The 22,966-nt window shown below is 38.9% G+C and overlaps 1 non-coding gene across 1 annotated transcript; it reads right to left on the bottom strand.

Annotated features, from left to right (window-relative positions):
* Window positions 1–16,277: 16,277 nt before the first annotated feature.
* Window positions 16,278–16,380, bottom strand: LOC133041806 (U6 spliceosomal RNA). The gene has a single exon (XR_009689374.1). It is a non-coding gene; the product is annotated as a U6 spliceosomal RNA (small nuclear RNA).
* Between the last annotated feature and the right edge of the window lie 6,586 nt (window positions 16,381–22,966).

The raw sequence follows: 22,966 nt of genomic DNA, 5'->3' as shown, positions 1-22,966 counted from the left end.
TCCCATGGACAGAGGAGCCTGGTAGGCTGCAATCCAAGGGTCGCTAAGAGTCAGAGATAACTGAGCGACTTCACTTTCATTTTTCACTTTCATGCATTGGAGAAGGAAATGGCAACCCACTCCAGTGTTCTTGCCTGGAGAACCCCAGGGATGGGGGAGCCTGGTGGGCTTCCGTCTATGGGGTCACACAGAGGCAGACATGACTGAAGCAACTTAGCAGCAGCAGCAGCAAACAACCCTCCAATTACTAAGCCAGTTTTGCAGATACATTAACTATTGTATGTTAGTCGCTCAGTTGTGTCTGACTCTTTGTAACCCCATGGATTGGGGCCCACCAGGCTCCTCCGTCCTTGGGATTTTTCAGGCAAGAATACTGGAGTGGGTTGCCATTCCCTTCTCCAGGGGGATCTTCCCGAGCCAGGGATTGAACCCCGGTCTCCACATTGCAGGCAGACTCTTTAATCTCTGAGCCACATTAACTATTAGGAGTGCCTTGAACAGCTAACACACATATCCTTGTCTTTGTTTCCCTAGGTAAAGTTATGTGTTATTACTTACATCTGGATACTGATAGCCAATGATTGCTGCTTTTATTTCTTTGTTTTCCAACTTTGCGAGGTGACTATCATATCAGCTCTTCGTGAACACTGCACATCTGTGATGTCAGCTTTTAGAAATGCAGGATGATTGATCGAAACTATGAGAGAAAAAAAAAACAACTGTGAGGGGCTCTCTGAATATACAAAGAACCAGAATATTGGCATGAGACTTTGAGAAAGCCCTTCTATATAAATGGTGCTAAGCTACCAAAAAAGAAAAAAATTAAACTACAATTGTAATGGTAATCTGGAGCTCATGCTCCAGAGCTGCTGGTTTCATAAATATAGTCCATTATTGTTCATGTTTGCCCAGGGCAGAAAAAATATGTGAGGCTGCACAATAATAACAATTGTGTTGTACAAATAACTGTCCCTGTGCCAGGGACTGAAAAGAACAAGCAGTAAGAGATTTTTAAATGCCACACACACCCAGGGTGTGATGTGACAGTTCAAAATTGTCATTGCTAATTTTTCAGGGCAAAGGGGTGTCCTGGGAAGAGGCTGAATTTAGAACTGGGAAGACCCAGCTTGGTCCAACTTCTTAATTTTATGACCTTGGACAAGTCAAAGAACCATACCAAGCCACCATTTCCTCTCCTTTAAACTGAAGGTAACAATAGCACCTATCTGATAGTGCTATTATAATGATTAAACAAGGTTTCATGTGAAAGCAGTTAGCATTATACCTGGCATACAACAAATACTAGATAATTATTAGCTCCCTTTGCTTCCTCCTGGAGAATAGGTTTAAGAAGTCAGAAACAAAATAGAAATCATTTTTGAAGATCTTCAATGGAGGTTATTAAAGGAAATGGAACATTAAAAAAAAGTCTACCTTAAAGGTTTTTTATTGAGTTCTGAAGAGTAAAGGAGATTACTACATACATGACCCCGAAGTTCCACTGACTTCTAGCAAGCAAGCAAGTACAGTTTTACATTTGCCCTGTTTCCTTTTTCTTTCTTTCTTTTTCTTTCTTTTTTTTTTTTTTTTTTTTTTTTTGTTCCTTTCCTTATCAAGGGTCCTGGAAGCTATAAGAAACGAAACGAACACCATGGGAAAGAAAATATTTGCACTCAAGGCTGCAGGTCCTTTCATCTGCAGATTTCAAAGCATTGTCTCCATCACTAATTACAAGTCCTGCTTAACATGTGGGAATGCTGAGACACCATCAAATTAAGAAGCTTGCCCTAAATCACAAGGCAAGTCTGCAGATGGGCTACAGACAGAACAAAGCTGTCCTGTTTGCCAGCCTTGGGCTCTAAAGTAGGACACATGAGAGTCAACAGAGGCTTCAATTAATGAGGAGAAAAGTTTGGGGAATTCTGATTCTGTACCTTTGAATTATTGCAGTGACATAAGCATGGGCTTTTAGTAAAATTTGACTTCAAATCTCAGCTCAGCCCCTTATTAAATATGTACCCTCAGTGAAATCACAAATTGTCTTAGTTTCCTTCTCTGTAAAATAGGGATATTAACTCCTACTTCCAAGGATTTGTGGAAACTTTTGTGACAACTTTTGTGACGGACCTAGCACAGAATCCTGCACTTCAAAGGTTCATGTATTAATACATGAAGAAAGCTAAGATATCCCAAATGCATACATGAGGACAAACAGACAACTCTTTCAGTCAAAGATGTTCTAAGCCACAATCACAGTTGTGTCTCAGTGTAAAACGATGACTGTGTATTGAACATCTCATAACACAAATAGAAGATGCCTTGTTCAGGCCTTCATCGCTTTTCTTTCTTGATTCTGTGCTTTCTTTCATAACCCAAGTCCAAACTATCAGCAAGTTTTGCTGGCTCAACCCTCAGTATATATCTGAAATTCCGATTCTATTTTCAAAATTCCATATCTGACCATTTCTCCCTGTCTTCACTTCACCCTTTCCTAGACAACTGCTAAATCTCCTTAATCTCTCGAATTTCATGTTTGCACCTACATCTGTTATCCTTACAGACAGAGTGATCTTTTAAAAATGTACATTAGATCTTATCATTTCCCTGTTTAAAAATCTCCAGGAACTTCTCATCAAACTCCTGACCATTGCCCTAGAACAAGGCCAGGTTGTTCCAGGTGAAGTATGTGGCAACAAACACAGAAGAACAAGCATGTTCTGGAGATGTTTGGTGGGCTGGAGCATGTTGGGAATGGAAGAGGGAGGAACTAGCAGATGAAAACAGAGGAAAGGATGTTAGGAAATACTTGGAGGGAGTCATGGCTAGACCAGAATTAGAGTAACGTGTCTCTGTCTGGAGGCTCCCAGAGATGCAAAATCACCAGTGGAAGCAAATGGGACTGTAATCGTTGGGATTTTTTTTTTTTAAGTCTTTATTGAATTTGTTACAATATTGCTTCTTTTTATTGTGATTTAGTTTTTTTGCTTCCAGGCACGTGGGATCTTAGCTCCTCGACTAGAGGTCAAACCTGTACCTCCTGCACTAGGAGGCAAAGTCTTAAATCACTGTACTGCCGGAGAAGTCCTGACAACTACTGCTTTGTGTTGATCATGATTTTTAAATCTGGTGGCCTTGATTTTTTAAAAGCACAATCAGAAACTTATTATATCCTTCCAGAAGGAAGTCAGGTTTATAGGCCAGGAACCCTGACATCAGGACAGTAGTTAAGAGGATGGACTCTGGAATCAGACAAATTTGAGACTGAATCAAGGTCCTCTGCTAAAATTATAACAACATGAACAAGTTATCTAAAGTCTTCAAGTCTCAGTTTTATGCAAACTATATTAAGAAAATTAAATAGTTGATGCTTCCATGGCTAATTCATGTCAATGTATGACAAAACCCACTGAAATGTTGTGAAGTAATTAGCCTCCAACTAATAAAAAAATAAATAAATAAATAGTTGATGCTTATAAAGCATTTTTCAGTGTCTAGTACATGGGAATGGGAATAAGTGCCTAACAAATGGGAACGATCACATTATGGTTATGATAATGATGATTAAGGATTTGGTTATCTTTATAAGAGTCCCATGTTCATCCCTGACTGAGATCTGAAGCAAGTCTGTCAAATTTTAAAAATCTGAGGAAACTGTCTCAAACAACAGCAATAGTTGGTATTAAGAGATACCAACAAAGGCATATACTTGCACTGGAGACACTGTCCACTCTGTCGCCCAGTCCAGAAAATCAGTATGTAAATAGAAGGGTAGCATCATGTTTGCATTTAACTGTATATAAATGTAATTATACACTCTCAGTGCTCAGTAGGTTTTTTGTTATTTTCAATATTGTCTCTATATTGCAAGCCAAAGATTTCAGCTGATATTCAACCAGAGAAGAAGTATAAGACTTATAATTGAAAACTACAAAACCTCATTGAAAGAAATTAAAGAAGACCTAAATAAATGGAAACACTACTCACATTCACAGATTAGGAAACTTAAGATGGCAGTACTCCTCAAACTGATCTATAGATTCAAGATAATTCCTACCAGAATCCCACCTAACATTTTTGAAGAAACTAACAATTCTAAAATTTCTATGGAATTTCAAGGAAAAATTCAATTTCAATCTTGAAAATGAAGAGCAGAGTTGGAAGGCTCATACTTTCTGATTTCAAACTTACCACAAAAGTACAATAATCAAGTTAATGTGGTACTGGCATAAGGAGAGACATATATTGGACTAGAATTGGGACTTCAAAAATAAGCTTATATATTTATGATCCATTGAATTTTCCACAAGAGTGCCAAGACAATTCAAATAGGAGAAAGAATAATCCTTTCAACAAATGGTACTGGGACAACTGGATAGCCACATGCAAAAGAATGAAGTACAGATACATGCTGCAACATGGACAAACCTTGAAGACATTATGCTTAGTGAAAGAAGCCAGATACAAAAGAACACATATTTTAAGACTCCATTTATTTGAAATATCCAGAAAAGGCAAAGCCATGGAGACAGAAAGCATATTAGCAGCTGCCAGGAGCTGGGGGAAGGGGAAAAGGAGAGTGACTGCTAATGGATACAGGATTTCTTCCTAGGGTGATGAAAATGTGCTGTAATTAGATAATGGTGATACTTTGGCCACCTGATGCAAAGAACTGACTCATTGGAAAAGACCTTAATGCTGGGAAATATTAAAGGAGGGAGGAGAAGGGGACAACAGAGGATGAGATGGTTGGATGGCATCACCGATGTGATGGACATGAGTAGGCTCCGGGAGTTGGTGATGGACAGGGAAGCCAGGTATGCTGCAGTCCATGGGGTCGCAAAGAGTTAGACGCGACTGAGAGACTGAACTGATGGCTGTGCAACTCTATGAGTATGGTAAAAAACTGTTTAACTGTACACACACACACACACACACACACACAAAGAAAAGTCACTCTGGCTCTGTGTAAAGGATAGAGCAGTTAGGGTTGGGGGTCACGAAAGCTTTGGAGGTCCTGGTAAGAGTTCTTGGAGAGAGGCAGAGGCAGTGGTGATGGACTTAAGAAGATTGATTGTAAGGGCATAGAGAAGGCACTTTACCATAGTGGTTAAAGCTGTGGGCTTTATTTATTTATTTATTTGACTGGCCTTACTACATGATTTGCAAGATCTTAGTGGCCTGACCAGGGACTGAATTTGTGTGGTTGGCAGTGAAAGCACAGAATCCTAACCATTGGTACAACAGGAAGTTCCCAAGTTGTAGTCTTTAAAGGAAAGTGTACTTTAATTTCAACCTCATCTCTGCCACTTCTGAGTTGTATCATTTAAGTTAGTCTATCTGAGCCCCAGTTCCCTCATTCATAAAATGGAGGGGATAAAAATAGATCTACCTTGTAGGATTATCATGAGGGTTTGTTCATTTATTTTAAAAAGAGTTATTGAGTCTACTATGTGCTAGGCACTGTTGTAGGTACTGAGGACACAACAGTAAACAAATTTAGAAATTTAGAATTTAGAAAGATGGTAATGATAACCCTATATGCAAAACAGAAAAAGAGACACAGATGTACAGAACAGACTTTTGGACTCTGTGGGAGAAGGCGAGGGTGGGATGTTTAGAGAGATCAACATCGAAACATGTATATTATCTAGGGTGAAACAGATCACCAGCCCAGGTTGGATGCATGAGACAAGTGCTCGGGCCTGGTGCGCTGGGAAAACCCAGAAGGATTGGGTAGAGAGGGAGGTGGGAGAGGGGATCGGGATGGGGAATACATGTAAATCCATGGCTGATTCATGTATGACAAAAACCACTACAATATTGTAAAGTAATTAGTCTCCAACTAATAAAAATAAATGGAAAAAAAAAAAAACAGACCAAACTCTGCCTTCATGTAGCTTATATTTCAGTGGGGGAAGAGTGAAAATTATATAAACTATAAATAAAATTATAAACTAATAAAAAATACATATTTATAAATTATAAATCCTTTATAATTATAATTATGACTATAATAGATATAAGTATCTAAAATAGCAGAGTAGAAGGACGTGTGCTCATCTTCTCCTGCATGAACACCAAAATTGCAACTAGTTGCTGAACAACCATCAACAGGATAATGTTGAATCACACCAAAAAAAGATACCCCCTACCTAAGGGCAAAGGAGTAGCCCCAACAAGATGGTATGAGGGGGGCTGTCTCAGACCCGTCAGAGACGCTCAGAGGGTGCAAACAAAATCTTGTGTGCCCCAGGACCCAGGGAAAGAAGCAGTGACTTCCACAAGAGACTGAGCCAGACCTGCCTTTGAGTGTTTGAGTGTCTCCTACAGAGGCATGGGACAGCAGTGACCTGCCTCAGGGATAGGGGCTCTGGCTGCAGCAGTAGGCTTCAACAGTAACTGAACTGAGAACTCCTAGATGTTCAAGCTGAACTTAGAAAAGTCAGGGAACCAGAGATCAAACTGCCAACCTCCTCTGGATCATAGAAATAGCAATAGAATTCCAGAAAAACATCTACTCCTGCTTCATTGACTATGCTAAAGTCTTTGACTATGTGGTTTACAACAAACTATGGAAAATACTTAAAGAGATGGGAATATCAGACCACCTTACCTGCCTCCTGAGAAACCTGTATGCAGGTCAAGAAGCAACAGTTAGAACCAGACATGGAAGAGCAGACTGGTTCAAAATTGGGAAAGGAGTATGTCAAAACTGTATATCATGACCCTGCTTATTTAACTCATATGCCGAGTACATCTTGTGAAATGCCGGGCTGGATGAAGCACAAGCTGGAATCAAGATTGCCAGGTGAAATATCGATAACCTCAGATATGCAGATGATATCACCCTTATGGCAGAAAGTGAAGAGGAACTAAAGAGCCTCTTGATGAAGGTGAAAGAGAAGAGTGAAAAAGCTGCCTTAAAACTCAACATTCAAAAAACTAAGATCATGGCATCTGGTCCCATCACTTCATGGCAAATAGATGAAGAAACAATGGAAACGGTGACTGACTTTATTTTCTTGGGCTCCAAAATCACTGCAGATGGTGACTGCAGCCATGAAATGAAAAGACACTTGCTCCTTGGAAGAAAAGCTATGACCAACCTAGACAGCATATTAAAAAGCAGAGACATTACCTTGCTGACAAGGTCCATCTAGTCAAAGCTATGGTTTTTCCAGTAGTCTTGCATGGATGTGAGGGTTGGACCATAAAGAAAACTGAGTGCCGAAGAATTGGTGCTTTTGAACTGTGGTGTTGGAGAAGACTCTCAAGAGTCCCTTGGACTGCAAGGAGATCAAACCAGTCCATCCTGAAGGAAATCAACTTGAATATTCATTGGAAGGCCTGATGCTGAAGCTTAAGCTCCAGTACTTTGGCCACCTGATGCAGAGAGCCAATTTATTAGAAAAGACTCTAATGCTGGGACAAATTGAAGGCAGGAGGAGATCGGGATGACAGAGGACAAGATGGTTCGATGGCATCACCAACTCAATGGACATGAATTTGAGCAGGCTCTGGGAGATGGTGAAGGACAGGGAAGCCTGGTGTGCTGTAGTCCATGGGGTCTCAAAGAGTTAGACACTACTGAGGTACTGAACAACAACAACACATAATGAATATAATAAATGCTCATATTTATAATAATACATATAATTATAAGTAACAGTAAGTATCTAATTATATATATACTAAGTACATAAGGAAAAGTATATTTATAATTCATAAATCATGTATTTTTCTCCTTATATAGTTACAATTATATACTTATATACATATATACAATCACATATATGTATACATTGTATCATATATATGTATACATATGATTATATAAATTTATACCTATATAATCATAAGTAGATAAGGAGAAAAATATATTAGGGAAGGAAGAACAACAGATGGGAATCTATATGAAAGGGGGAGAGGTTGAGAGTCTGAGAGTGGTCAGAAAAGTCCTCACAAATAAGTAAACATTTGAGAAAAGACTTAAAGTTAAGAGAGTGACGAAGAGTATATCTAGGATGGGTAGCAATCAAAGTGAAAAAAAACAACAGATACAAGGCAGGGATATGCCTGATGGTTTGAGAAACATTAAGGAAGGCAATACAGCTGGAGCAGAGCGAGGGAAAGGGTGACTGATCAACAAAGGAAGTTTGAGAGGTTATGGTGTCCCGTATCAAGTGTGATATGGTCATTTTAAAGACTTTGCCTTTTACTCTGAATGAGATGGAGAATTTTGAACAGAGGAAGAACATGATATAGCTTAGGCTTAAAAAAGATTATTTGAACTACTGTGGGAGACAGTTCATAGATAAACAACAGAGAAATTGGTTAAAAAAAAAAAAAGTGAGATTGTTGCAAAAATCCAGGTGATGATTGGGGCAGGGTAGTAGCACTGGGGAAAGAGATGGTAAGTAGTCAGATATGTATATATTTTGAAGGTAGAAAGTAAAAGTGAATGTCGCGTCTGACTCCTTGCGACCCTATGGACTATACAGTCTGTGGAATTCTCCAGGCCAGAATACTGGAGTGGATAGCCTTTTCCTTCTCCAGGGCATCTTCCCAACCCGACTCCCAGGTCTCCCGCATTGCAGGTGGACTCTTTACCAACTGAGCCACAAGGGAAGCCCAAGAATACTGGAGTGGGTAGCCTATTCCTTCTCCAGCGGATCTTCCCGACCCAGGAATCAAACCAGGGTCTCCTGCATTGCAGGGTGATTCTTTACCAGCTGAACTACATGGGAAGCCCAGGAAGGTAGGCCCCACTGGATTTGCTAAAGAATTAACTGTGTGGTATGAGAAGAAGGAAAGAGTCAAAGATGATGTCAGGTTTTTGCCTGAGCAACTGGAGCAATGGAATTGCCTTTTACTGAGATAGGGAAGACTGTGGAAGAAACCAACTCAGGGAAAACCTAAGAAATTTGGTCTTGGAATTGGTTTAAGATACCTTCTAGACATACAAGTTGAAATGTCAAAGATGAAATTGGAATAAGAGTCTGGAGTTCAGGGGAGAGGTGTGAGTTAGAGATATACATTTGGGTATCATTAGCATGTTGCTGATGTTCAGTCTCCCAGCCATGTCCGACTCTTTGCAACCCCATGGACTGCAGCATGCCAGGCTTCCGCATCCTTTACCGTCTCCTGGAGTCTGCCCAATTTCATGTTCATTGCATCAGTGATACTGTCCAGCCATCTCATCCTCTGACACCCTCTTCTCCTTCTGCCCTTGATCTTTCCAAGCATCAGGGACTTTTCCAATGAGTCGTCTGTTCACACGAGGTGACCAAAATACTGGAGCTTCAGCTTCAGCATCAGTGCTTCCAGTGAATACTCCTTAGCATGCAGTGGCATTTAAAGACATGAGATTGAGTGGGACCATCTGTACAATAAATGTCTACTAATTCACGAAGTGCAACTACTGAGCCCTGGGCCACTCCAGTGTTACAGATCAGGGAAGTGAAGAAGAATTAGCAAAGGAGACTGAAAAGGAGCAGCAGTGTGCTTAGAGCAAAACCAGGTGAGTATGGTGTCTACTCTGGAGCCAAATCAAGAAAAGTGTTTTATGAAGAAATGAGGAAGGAAAGAGTGAGCAGATGTGTCAAACCTGATTCTAGAGCTAGTTAGATGAGGATTGAGAATTAACCTCCAGATTTATCAACACAAAGGTCTTTGGTGCCCTTGGTAAGAAGAGTTCCAGTTAAGGAAAGGGATAAAGCCTGATTAAAGAGGGCTCAAGAGAGAATGAAAGGAGAGGACTTGGTGTCAAGGAATACTAATAATCCTTTAGAGATGTTTAGTTGAAATGGAGAGCAGAGAAATAGTGTGGTAGCTAGAAGGGGATACAAAGTTCAGAGAGACTTCTTATTTTAAAGTGAGGCATAACACTTTTTTAAGCTGATGGGTTGATCCTTTGGAAAGTGAAGTATTGGTTATATAGGTAAGAGACAGGGTTATACAGGTAAGAGACAGAACATAGGGGAAAGGATTTCGAGTGCTGGAGGGAGGACTGAGTATGTGGGTATAGATGCAGGTGGGTGAGCCATTTGGTCAGAGGGAAAAGAAAGAGGAAGGTGTCAAGGTTTGTGGAGAGAAAATGTATGAAATAATCTTTAGAGAAAGTGGATGAACTTTTATTTATTTAATCGAAGAAAAATGGCTTTGCAATATTGTGTTGGTTTTTGCCGTACATCAATATGAATCAGCCATAGGTATACATGTGTCCCCTCCCTCGTGAGCCTCCCTCCCACCTCCTGCCCCATCACAAAGCAGTGTTGTCACAGAGCACCTGTTTGAGCGGAGTCATACGGCAAATTCCCACTGCCTGTCTATCTTACATACGATGGTACATGTGTTTCCATGCTGCTCGCTCCATTTGTCCCACCCTCTTCTTCCCACCCTGTGTCCACAAGTCTGTTCTCTATGTCTGTGTCTCCACTGCTGCCCTGCAATCAGTTCAAATCTTTCTAGATTCCATATATATGTGTTAATATACGATACTTGTTTTTCTCTTTCTGACTTACTTCACTCTGTATAATAGGCTCTAGATTGATTCATCTCATTAGAATTGACTCAAATGTGTTCCTTTTAATGGCTGAGTAATATTCCATTATATATATATACCAGCTTCTCTATCCATCCGTATCTGTCAATGGACATCTAGGTTGCTTCCATGTCCTAGCTATTGTAAATAGTGCTGAATGAACACTGGGGTACTTTTGTCTTTTTCAGTTATGGTTATCTCAGAACATATGCCCAGTAGTGGGATTACTGGGTCATATGGTAGTTTTATTCTTAGTTTTTTAAGGTATCTCCATACTGTCCTCCATAGTGGCTGTATCAGTTTACGTTCCCACCAACAGTGCAAGAGGGTTCTCTTTTCTCCCCACACCCTCTCCAGCATTTATTGTTTGCATATTTTTGATGATGTCCATTCTGACTGGTGTGAGGTGATATCTCATTGTAATTTTGATTTGCATTTCTCTGGTAATGAGCATCTTTTCATGTGTTTATTAACCATCTGTATGTCTTCTTTGAAGAAATGTCTGTTTAGGTCTTCTGCCCACTTTTTGATTGGGTTATTTGTTTTTCTGGCATTGAGTTTCATGAGCTGCTTGTATATTTTGGAGATTAATCCTTTGTTAGTTGTTTCATTTGCTATTATTTTCTCCCATTCTGAGGGTTGTCGTATCACCTTGTTTATAGTTTGCTGGGTGAAAGTTTGTAAGTTTGATTAGGTCCCACTTGATTATTTTTGTTTCTATTTGCATTACTCTAGCAGGTGGGTCATAGAGGATCTTGCTGTGATTTACATCATGTGGATTGACTTTTAAAATAAAATGATTCCCAGGTAGCACTAAGGGCCCACTTGAGGTTAGTGTAAATGAATTTTTAAAAGTCAATTGATGTAGTTGTAAGTTTTTCTTCATCCACTTTCCCAAAGGTGGAGAGTAAATGAACAGTTAGATTGTCCAGGGTAGGGATTTTGTAAGGCAAAATAACAAAGAGGAGACGAGAGGTACTAGGACATATCAAGGGAGTGATAATAACGTTGGGCCTTGCAATTGAAGTGGAAAAAAGAGAAATGAGAGAACATGAAATAGGTAAGGAATGGTGAATAGGTGTTAGAATCATTGGATTGTAGGGTCAAGGTGGGGAACCAAAAATCTGTTGGAGTGAGTGAGTTGGAAAGACTGGAGAGATAGAAGGATAAGAAAGATTTTTGGTAGATTATTAATAAATGGAAACAACCTCTGAAATAATAGTAGAGTAAGACAGCAATGTGCTCACTGTGAAGTGGGGAAGACAAGGCAGAATGAAATGAATGCTAACGACAGATGCATTCAATGGCTGTAACCGAAAAGAATTTCAAGTAAGTGTGAGGGTCAGATAAAGGAATGCATGCAAAGAAAAGTGTCATTTGAGATGAACCTCAAAATAGAGCAAGTGCAGAGCGTAGCCTAATACATCATAGCAGTTGTACCACTGCAGCGAGTGTTCAGGAAACAGTGGTTGGAGCACGGGATGAGAGCTATGGCAAAATAGAAGACTGGGGCCAGATTAGGAGATCTTTGAAAAGTCAAGCTAATGCCTGAATATTTTCTGTAGGTAAATGTGAGCTTAGGGGCCCTTCTATGTAGTTGAGTCCACTTAAAGCATGGTATGAAGTCATATTGGTTTCTGTATATTGATCAGTCTAAAGTCTTTCTTAGCCATTATATACATAGGTCATATTTAGAGTTTTTACATTTCACTAGGATTTTCTGTTTGTCCTTTTAAGATCACTTCCCCTCAACTGTGTTGATACTGCTGTTTCTACCCAAACAATGTACTGCCACATGCCCGTTCACGTTCTTTCAAAGAGCCTTCAAATCCACCCCCCGATGTTAGTAGGAAAGCTTAACATGATCCCTTGTAGCTCTGAAATGGGCTTAATATGATCAGAACTATGCTGTCCAGAGTATTAAGACTGGTTGCAGCTCATAAGGGCCTTCCCTGGTAGCTCAGACAGTAAAGAATCTGCCTACTGTGCGGGAGACCTGGGTTAGATCCCTGGGTCTAGAAGATCCCCTGGAGAAGGAAATGGTTACCCACTCCAGTACTCTTACCTAGGAATTCAATCATGGACAGAGGAGCCTGGTGGGCAACAGTCCATGGGGTCACAAAGAGGCAGATATGACTGAGCAACTAACACTTTAACACTTTTCAGCAGAGTGGAAGGTTAAATAATCATATTTTCCCAAGTTTAGGAAGATTAAAGGGGCACAACCTCGAAACTGAGGTGTCAGAATTTTTTTTAGGAGCTCAGTATCAGTACCAACAATGGGGGTCAGTCTCTTTGCAAGCTATATTTATGATATGATTTGAAGATACCACAATCTCTGTCTTCACAGACTTACCAGTTAAGTGTTGAAACTATTACGTTCTCTATCTGCCACTGCAGCTTTGGCCAAGTCCCTCCTCTCTTCTGGACCCAAGGTGCTGTCTTTAAAAAGGGGGTTGCAGTCAGCCTTCTCTAGGGTCCCTTCCAACTCTGACATGCTCCGATTTTTTTGTTATCATTTATTCACTATTAAACTTATGTGGCAGGCATTTTTCCAAGCATGGGATCCTCTCATCCCTTTGCTCTGCCTGCCAAGCTACTGTTATGAATTGTGTAGTGTTTTTCTTCATGTAACACATTTGAGAGAAAATCATGTAAAAGGCTTTGTTTTGTTCCAGCAGCTGAAAACAATAAAACCACCAGAATGCCATGCAGCATCATTTTGTACTGCCCTCCAGTGGTGGCCCAAACGCCTTTTCCTGGTTGAAGTTTAAGCAATAAAATGAATTTTCAGAGGAGCTCACATTATATAAAGGTAGCGGAGTCTTAGAGGGCCTAAGGAAAGGATCTAATCAGATCCCTCTTCTTAAGAAGGAGGAGCTGAGGCCCGTCATTGTTCTCATCACCATGCAAACCTATTCTAGTTTCTCCTGTCTTTGAAGAGATATTTTAAAACCCTGACTCTCTGGGTCTATTTCTCTACTCCCCTTCACAGCCAAATTTCTCAAAAGAGTTATCTATATACTTTTTCTCCTTAATCATCTCCAACTTGTTTTTAAACTTTTCACTCTAAAGTAATTCCAAACTTTCAGAAGAGGTGAAAAGAATTCCTATATACTTTCCATCCAGGTGCACCAGGAGTTATTATTTTTCCAGTCTCTTTATCTGTATGTGTGTTTATGTGTACACATGCACACATAAATATATAGATGTTTATATATTCTATATAGAGCAGGGAGTTCTGAACCATTTGAATTGTAGCCTTCATACCTAACACTCTAAATATTTCAGTGTGTATTTTCAAAGAACAAGGTCATTATCTTACACACCTACATACCTTTCTCCCTACCCCCAACCCCAGTATGATGATTAAATTCAGGAAATTTAACATTGATATAATCCTTACTTATAGTTCACATTTGAAGTTAACTTATTGGCCTAGTAATATCCTATCTAGCAGTCGTCCCTCCAATACAGATTCTGATCCAGTCTTGATCCCTAATCATGTACTGCATTTAACTCTCATGAGTCTTTAGTTTCTTTTAATCTAAAATAGGTTGCTATTCATGATACTGACTTTTTTTTTTTTTTTTAAGTACAGGTCACTCTTTTGTAGAATTTCCCTCTCTTTGGGTTTGTGTCCTATTTCCTTATGATGAGATTTATATTTTTCTTCTTTTTGGAGTGGGCAGGAATACTACTTGTAGGATGCTGTGTTCTTAGCGTGTCACATGAGGAGAAATATGGTGCTACCTGGTCCCATTATTGATGATATTCATTTTGATCAGTGGTATCTGCTAGGTCTTCACTGTAAAGTTAGCAGTTTTTTTCCTACATAAATAATGAGTAATATATGGAGAGGTACTCTGAGACTAAGATCATGGCATCTGGTCCCACTTTTTCATAGTAAATAAACGGGAAAAAAGTGGAAACTGTGGCAGCTTTTATTTTCTTGGGCTCCAAAATCACTGCAGATGGTGATTGCAGTCACAAAATTAAAAGATGCTTGCTCCTAGGGAGAAAAGCTATGACAAACCTAAACAGCGCATTAAAAAAGCAGAGACATCACTTTGCCGACAGAGGTCTGTGCAGTCAAAGCTATGGTTTTTCCGGTAGTCAAGTTGGATGTGAGAGCTGGACCATAAAGAAGGCTGAGTGTCGACGAATTGATGCTTTCAAATTGTGGTGCTGGAGAAAAGCCCTGAGAGCCCCTTGGACTGCAGGGAAATCAAACCAGTCAATCCTAAAGGAAATCAACCCTGAGTATTCATTGGAATACTTCATTGATGCTGAAGCTGAAGCTCCAATACTTTAGCCACCTGATGTGAAGACCCAACTCATTGGAAAAGACCCTAATGCTGGGAAAGATTGAGGGCAGGAGAAGTGGGTGACAGAGGATGAGATGGTTGGATGGCATCACTAATTCAATGGACATGAGTTTAAGCAAACTCCGGGAGATAGTGAAGGACAGGGAGGGCTGGCATGGGATTGAAAATAGTTGGACACAACTAAGTGACTGAACAACATCTCTGAGACTGTGTAAATATCTTGTTCCTCTTCAAAACTTGTGCCAGAGGTTTCAACACTCACTGATAATTCTTGCCTGAATCAATTACTATGATAGTTGCAAAATTGTGATTCTAGGGAATTCCCTGGTGGTCTAGTGGTAAGAACTACATGCTTTCATTGCCCTGGGCCAGGGAACTAAGATCCACAAACTACTCAGCAAAAAAAAAAAAAAAAAAATGTGATTCTATAACTCCATTAGTTCATCTTCATTTTTTCAGTTAGCATTCTATTGTAAGCAAGATCTTTCCCTTATCTCTTATTTATTTATATATTATCATCAGTTTAAAAAAAAAACCTCATCAATTCTTATTTTATTTAATAGATTATTGTTATTTAATCCATTATTGTCATTGTTCATTTTATTGTTCAACTTGTCCTAGATTTGGCTGTTGAGACCCCCTTTAAGCTAGCTTCCGTGTCCTTTTGACACAGGCTCATTTTTTTGCTTTTTAGCTTTTCCTAGCTTTCTGATATAATACAGTACAGTGTTCCATATTCATCTTGTATTTTCCCTGTCTAGCCTTGGAAATCATCCCTCTCTCTGCAACAGCACTGCTTTTAGTGGGGAATGGTATTTAGAAGCCAAGACCTGGGCACCAGATGTATCCATTGCTACTGGGGAGTAATTTCTTCTAGGCCCTTTAAGTTAACAGAGCCAAGGAGGAAAGGTAACTTAAAATAGTTAAACTATTTTTAATCATGAATTCAGTACTGGGTACCTCTAACTCCAGTACAACACCACAGGGTTCTTTCTCCCATTCCTAATTTGCATCTCCCTTTTCCCACAGTTAAGAACTCTGGCTCTCAACAGCACTGATGTCTTTTTTTTCATTTGTTCGGGGTTGTGATACACACCAAATAGTTTCAGAATTGCTATATTTGTTCCACTAAAGAAAAAACCCCAACAATCTATTAAATATGGCTCAATATTTGTCTGCAGTTTTGTTTTTAGACTGAAGGAATATAGTCAAAATACTGTGTTCAAAAGTTACCTGGATTAGTTTTTTATTTTCCCTCGGAGTGGTTATATTACTTATTTAAATATAGTTAAGTTTATTTCTGTCTGTTTATGTTCAGTTTTAGGATCCCTTTCATCCTTGTGGATTCAATTTTCTTTTTTGAATATGTGAAAGCTGACATTGTCCAAAAGTCAAATCCAAACACAAAACACACAGAACACTTCACGAATTTGTGTGTCATCTGTATGTAGGAGTTATACCAATTTTCTCTGAATTGTTCCAGTCTTACTATACATGCTGTCAAAGCAAGAACACCTCCAATTAATTTTTCAACCTATTTTATGCTATTGAAGTGTGACCCCCTTCACCCACACACACATCCTTCACTGAAACTGCTCTTGTCAAAGTCATCAGTGACTAATATTTTTCTATCCTAATCTTAGTGGACTTTCCACACTCTAAGTAAACCTCGCCAATATTCTTGAAACAGTCTCTTCTCTTGGTTTTTGTTATCCTACTCTTCTGGCTTTCCTTTCTTTTCGTAGGCCTCTCCTCATTCCCGTTGTCTATTCAACCACCCTAAATAAAATGTGTTACTCCTCAGTCCCCTTGGCTCCCTTCACTTCCCTCTGTGTATTTTCTTTTTAGCTGATCTCAGTCATTTCTAAACCTTCAAATGCTGATTATGTTCATGACTTCTAAATTCATATTTTCATCCCAGACCTTTCTCCTGGTCTCCAAGCTTATAACCAACTGCCTAATTGACATCTACTTGGATATCTCACTGACATCTTCAGTTTAACAAGTCTAAAATAGAACTCCTCATTTCCTGGCCAAAACTGCTTCCCCCAGGCTCCTCCCTTTCAGCAGATATCACTTCCATCTGTTGGCTGCTCTAGCTAGAAACTTAGGAGTCATTCTTGATTTCTCTATTTTCCTCAACCACAGTGTCCAAGCTATCTACAATATATGAAAATTTTACCTCCAAAAATAAGTCAAATTCGTCCATTTTTCTGTCTCTACTTCCACCACTTCACTCATCTCTCACTCAGACTCTTCAACTGTCTCATAATTGGCCTCTCTTTTGTCCCCCACACATTCATTCTCCATTTAGTAGCTACCATGACGTTTTTGAAAACAAAATAACAATACAAGTTTATATTTATTAGGTGTTTCTTAAGTGCCAGGAAGTGCTGTAAGCACTTTATATGTGTTTAGTCCTTACAACCATTCTATTAGATAAAAACCAATTTACCTCAATTCTATAGGAAAGGAAACTGGAGCCCAGAGAGGTTAAGTAATTGCCCAAGGTCACACAGCTGGTAAACGGTAGAACTTAGGCTTGGACTCAGGCTGAATCTTCAGTCTTCATGCTTATCTACCACATTATACTGGGTCATGTTACTACCCAGCCTCAAATACTTTCATGGCTTCTCTCTACACAGGGACTAAATACCCAACTCCATTCCAGCGTCTGCTGATCCTGTGCCCTGCTTCCTGTTTATCCTTCCAAACTCATCTCAGGCTGCTTCCCTTTCCTTCACTTCCCTCCAGCAACCTGGCTTGTTCTGTTGTTTCCCAGCTTCCTTGAACATAAGCCCTTTCTTACTGGCAGGCATTACACATCCTCTGCCTCAAACACTCTTCTCTCTGGCTCCTCCTCATTCTACAGACCTCACTTGAATGATCTCTTCTGAGAGAATTTCCCTCACCATGATATTTCTTAAACAGCTCCTTCCCTGCTATGTTCTATTGAAGCCCCATTCTTGTTTTCTTTTAGCCCTTAAAACAATTTGTAACTATTTATTTGTTTGTAAATAAACAAGTTTTGTTTTATTTTGTTTTGTCTCTCTTCCCTACTAAAATGAAGTGCTGTGAAGGCAAAGGCTGTGTCTAGTTGGTAAAAAATTGTTTTCTACCTCACGTTTGTGTACTCAGAGCTTACACAGTGCCTAGTTCATAGAAGGAACTCTAGAAAGATTTGTTGAATAGACATATCTTTTTCAACTTCATAGCTTCTGTTTACTTATATTTTCTGCTTCCGCATCACTTTAGTTTGTCACAGTCCAGGCTCCATTTTCTCCTACTCTTACCCTTAACCTCATGACCTCTCTCTTTAGTTATAATTTTTATTGCTGTTAATGGCCTCAATCACTTCATGTTTCCCAACTCGAATCCCTGAGAGAGAAATATTGATTTGTCCAACTCGTTTTTTAGAAGCCAGGCAACATTTATAGGCTGCTGGTTGCTTGCCCTTGGGTCAGATTCCCAGTCCCGGCCCAAACAGCTGTGTTGAGCAGGGGGTGGGTGGTCTGCACTGTGCTGCTCCGTTTCCTTTCTGGGACTCTTATCTTGAATCACAGCCCAGAAAATTGTCAGGCCAAAGTTTGACTGCCCAGTGAAGTGTTCTAAAGGAGCTTGATGATGATTCAGATTTCCCCTAAGGCAGTACTGTGGGTGAGCTCTATGGGCTCTGGGTTCCCAGGGCACTTACCAAGCAGTGCCTAAGGACTTATGGAGCACTTACCGCGTGCCAGGCACTCTGCTTTACACGTACTGTCTTGATTCAACCTCATAGCATTCAGGTGAGGTCAATAGTATTATAATCCCCACTTTACAGATGAGGAAACTGAGATTTAAAGGATTTGGTCCCTGGGCCAAAGATCAAGATCTAGTAAATGGCAATGCCCAGATCCTAATTTAGATTTGTCTGACTCCATAGCCCATCCTCCTTACATGACAATAGACTGTTTACCTTCTCCTTATCAACCACGTCACCTTGGTCAAGTTACCTAATGTATGTGACCTTCTATTTCCTTATCAGCAAAATGAGGGTATTAGTACTTAATTCATGGGATTATTATACATTTATGAGCAATCATAATCTATTCCAATAAACATAATAGCCACATTAGTATATCTCAGTTTAGTCTGAATCTAAATTTTCATATGTGAAAAGCAGAATTATCAACTCCAGTTGTCCATAAAGAACAGGATCTCCTGTGAGCCTTTATCCTGCTGGCAAGTATTCCTGGTCCAAACCAGGAAGACATAGGGCTTTGAGAGAGAGAGAACAGTCACTGTTTCCACTGTTTCCCCATCTATTTGCCATGAAGTGATGGGACCGGATGCCATGATCTTGGTTTTCTTAATTTTGATAGTAGCAATATTTTTTGTATCAGTCTCTCAAAAGCAATAGAAATGAAAGCAAAAATAAGTCAATGGGGCCTAATCAAACTTATAAGCTTTTGCACAGCCAAGGAAGCCATTAAAAAAAAGATAAACCACAGAATGGGAGAAAATATTTGCAAACAATGTGATCGACAAGGGCTTAATTTCCAAAATATGCAAACAGCTCATATAACTCAATAACAGAAAAACAACCCAATCAAAAAATGGGCAGAGGACTTAAATAGACATTTCTACTAAGAAGACATGCTGTGCTATGTTTAGTCGCTCAGCTGTGTCCAACTCTGCAACCCCATGGACTGTAGCATGCCAGGCTTCCCTGTCCATGGGGATTCTCTAGGCAAGAATACTAGAGTGGGTTACCATGCCCTTCTCCAGAGGATCTTCCCTATCCAGGGATCAAACCCAGGTCTCCTGCATTGCAGGCAGATTCTTTACCATCTGAGCCACAGAGAAGACCAAAAAAGACATACAGATGGCCAATAAGCACATGAAAAAATGCTCAGCATCATTAATTATTAGAGAAGTACAAATCAAAACCATCTCACACTATTCAGAATGGCCATCATCAAAAAGTCTACAAATAGTAAATGCTAAAGAGGGTGTGGAGAAAAGGGAACCATCATACACTGTTGGTAGGAATGTATATTGGTGCACCAACTATGGAGAACAGTACGGAGGTTCCTTAAAAAACTAAAAATAAAGTTACCATGGGAGCCAGCAATCCCACTCCTGGGGAAAACTCCAATTCAAAAAGACACATGTACCCCAGTGTTCATAGAAGCACAATTTACAATAACCAAGGTATGGAAGCAACCTAAATGTCCATCAACAGATAACTAGGTAATGAAGATGTTATATAATACATATATATGTGCATATATATGTATGCACATATATAAATAATGAAATACTAGTCAGCCATAAAAGAGGATGAACTAATGCCATTTGTAGCAACATGGATGTACTTAGGGATTACCATACTAAGTGAAGGAAGTCAGACAGAGAAAGACAAGTATCATATGATATCATCTATATGTGAAATTCAAAATATGATAAAAATGAACCTATTTACAAAACAGAAATAGACTCACAAACATAGAGAACAAACTTATGGTTACCAAAGGGGATAGCAGGGGGAACCATAAATTAGGAGTTTGGGATTAGCAGATACAAACTACTATAATACAAAATAGATAAACAACAAGGTCCTACTTTATAGCACAGGGAACTATATTCAATATCTTATAATAAATTAGAATGGATATAAAAAAGATTATATATGTATAATTGAATCACTTTGCTGTACACCAGAAACTAACACAACATTGTAAATTAACTGTACTTCAAAAAAAAAACAAAAACAGAAGTGGAAGTTAAAAATGAAAATGAATGAATAGCACATTGATGGTAGGAGTAACTGAATATGTAGCAATTACTTTACATGAAAACAAATTAATCTCACTAACTGGATTTTTAAAAATTATATCTAACAATAAATTGGTTATCAGAGACATACTCTAAACATAAGGAGATGGAAAGACTAAAAATAAAAAGATCAAAAAATATACACCGGGAAAATATGAACTGGGTTGTGGCTATAGTATCTGTCAAAGAGGAATTTTAGTTTCAAAAGAGAACAAGTGATAAAAAGTCATTACATATTCATAAAAGAAACAGTAGGCAAAATGCAATAGGTAAAACACATAGATGCACCTAATTTTACAGTCTTAAAATATGCAGAACTGCAGGGAGGAATATTATAGATAAATACATAATTGTAGCAGAAGGTTTTAAGATTCCACTCAGAAATTGATATATCAAGGCTTAAAGTATAACTACCATATTTCATCAATTCTACATTTTATACAAGATTGGCTCAAAGAGGATTAAAGACATAATAAATGTAAAAAGTAAAATTATAAAAGAAAAACATAGAAGTCTGTTATAGTTTGTGACTGAGAAGAATGGAAAAGCAAAACCTAAAAAGCACAAACTATAAGATAATAATATTAATGAATCATAAAGATTTATATTCACTGAAAGACACTGTAGACAAAGAAACTAGATAAGAGAGTGAGAAAAGATATTTGAAATATTTAATATACAAAATTCTTGCAAATAAATAACAGGGCAGCAACCCCTAGGAAAAAAAAATAAGCAAAAAACAAGAACAGAGAGGAAATCCAAAAGTCAAAAGGCTTATAAAGAGATGCTCAAAAAATCAGTGAAATGTTAATTAAAACAGAAATGTACTATACTTTTACATCTATTAAACTGTAAAAAATTGATAATGCCTGCCAGTTGGGTTGTGGGGATGCTGAAACCCTTATCCATGGTGGTGGAAGTATGGACTGGTATAGCCACTGTGGAAAGCAATCTGACACAAATTATGCAAATTAAGAATTCATATTCTATGAGCCTACAGTGGCACTCCTGGGATATATCCCAAAGAAGTTCTTTTGCAGACACAGAAACATATTCATATTATTTATGATGGTGGTGACTTGACAACCTGGCTGTCTGTTACTGGGAGAGTAGACCGCTAAAATGTGATAAATGTTATGTCATGAAATTTTATGTAGTAGTCATCAGAAATGAATTAGATATGCACACAGCAACATGAATGCATTTTATCTTTACAGTGGCGCTAGTGGTAAAAAAAACCCACCTGCCAACGCGGGAGACATAAGAGACTTGGGTACAGACCCTGGGCTGAGACGATTCCCTGGAGAAGGGAATGTCAACACATTACAGTTTTCTTGCCTGGAAAATTCCACGAACAGAGGCGCCTGACAGGCTATAGTCCTGCATGCAGCCATGGGGTTGCAGAGTCAGACACGACTGAGCACATAGCACACATAATTGATATACATATTATAATAGCTTCAGTTGTACAACACAGTGATTCAATACTATACTATATTTAAACTTATTACAAAATAAAGACTACTTACCACCCCTTCTTTATCCATTCATTTGTTGATGGACACTTAGGTTACTTCCATATCTTGGCTATTGTAAATAATGCTGCTGTGAACATTGGGGTGCATGTATCTTTTTGAGTTAGTTTTCATTTTCTTCACATATACACCCAGGAGAGGAATTGATGAATCACACGGAGCTCTATTTTTAGCTTTTGAGAACCCTTCAGACTGTTTTCCATAGTGGCTGCACCAATTTTATTCCCACAAACAATATACTAGAGTTCCCTTTACTCCACATCCTCACCAACATTTGTTGTGTTCTTTTTGATGACAGTCATTCTGACCAGTGTAAGGTGATTATCACATTGTGGTTTTGATTTGCATTTCTCTAATAATTAGCAATGTTGAACATCTTTTCATGTATCTGCTGGAAATCTGAATGTCTCTGGGAAAATGTCTATTCAGTTTTTCTTCCCATTTCTTAATCAAGTTGTTTATTCTTTTGATACTGAGTTATGTAAGAAGTTTATACATTTCGGACATTAATCCCTTATCAGTTATATCATTTGCAAATATTTTCTCCCATTCAATAGGTTGTCTTCCATTTTGTCAATAGTTTCCTTTGCTATGCAAAAGCTTTTAAGTTTATTTGTTTATTTTTCACTTTGTTTCTTTTGCCTAGGAGATAGAGCCAAAAATTATTGCTGTGCATGGAACTCTACTCAATGTGATGTGCCAGCCTAGATGGCAGGGGGATCTGGGGGAGAATGAATACCTGT

The sequence above is a fragment of the Dama dama genome, chromosome 20 (assembly GCF_033118175.1).
Source record: "Dama dama isolate Ldn47 chromosome 20, ASM3311817v1, whole genome shotgun sequence".
Taxonomy (NCBI): Eukaryota; Metazoa; Chordata; class Mammalia; order Artiodactyla; family Cervidae; genus Dama; species Dama dama.
This window is presented reverse-complemented; position numbering and strand designations above follow the sequence as displayed.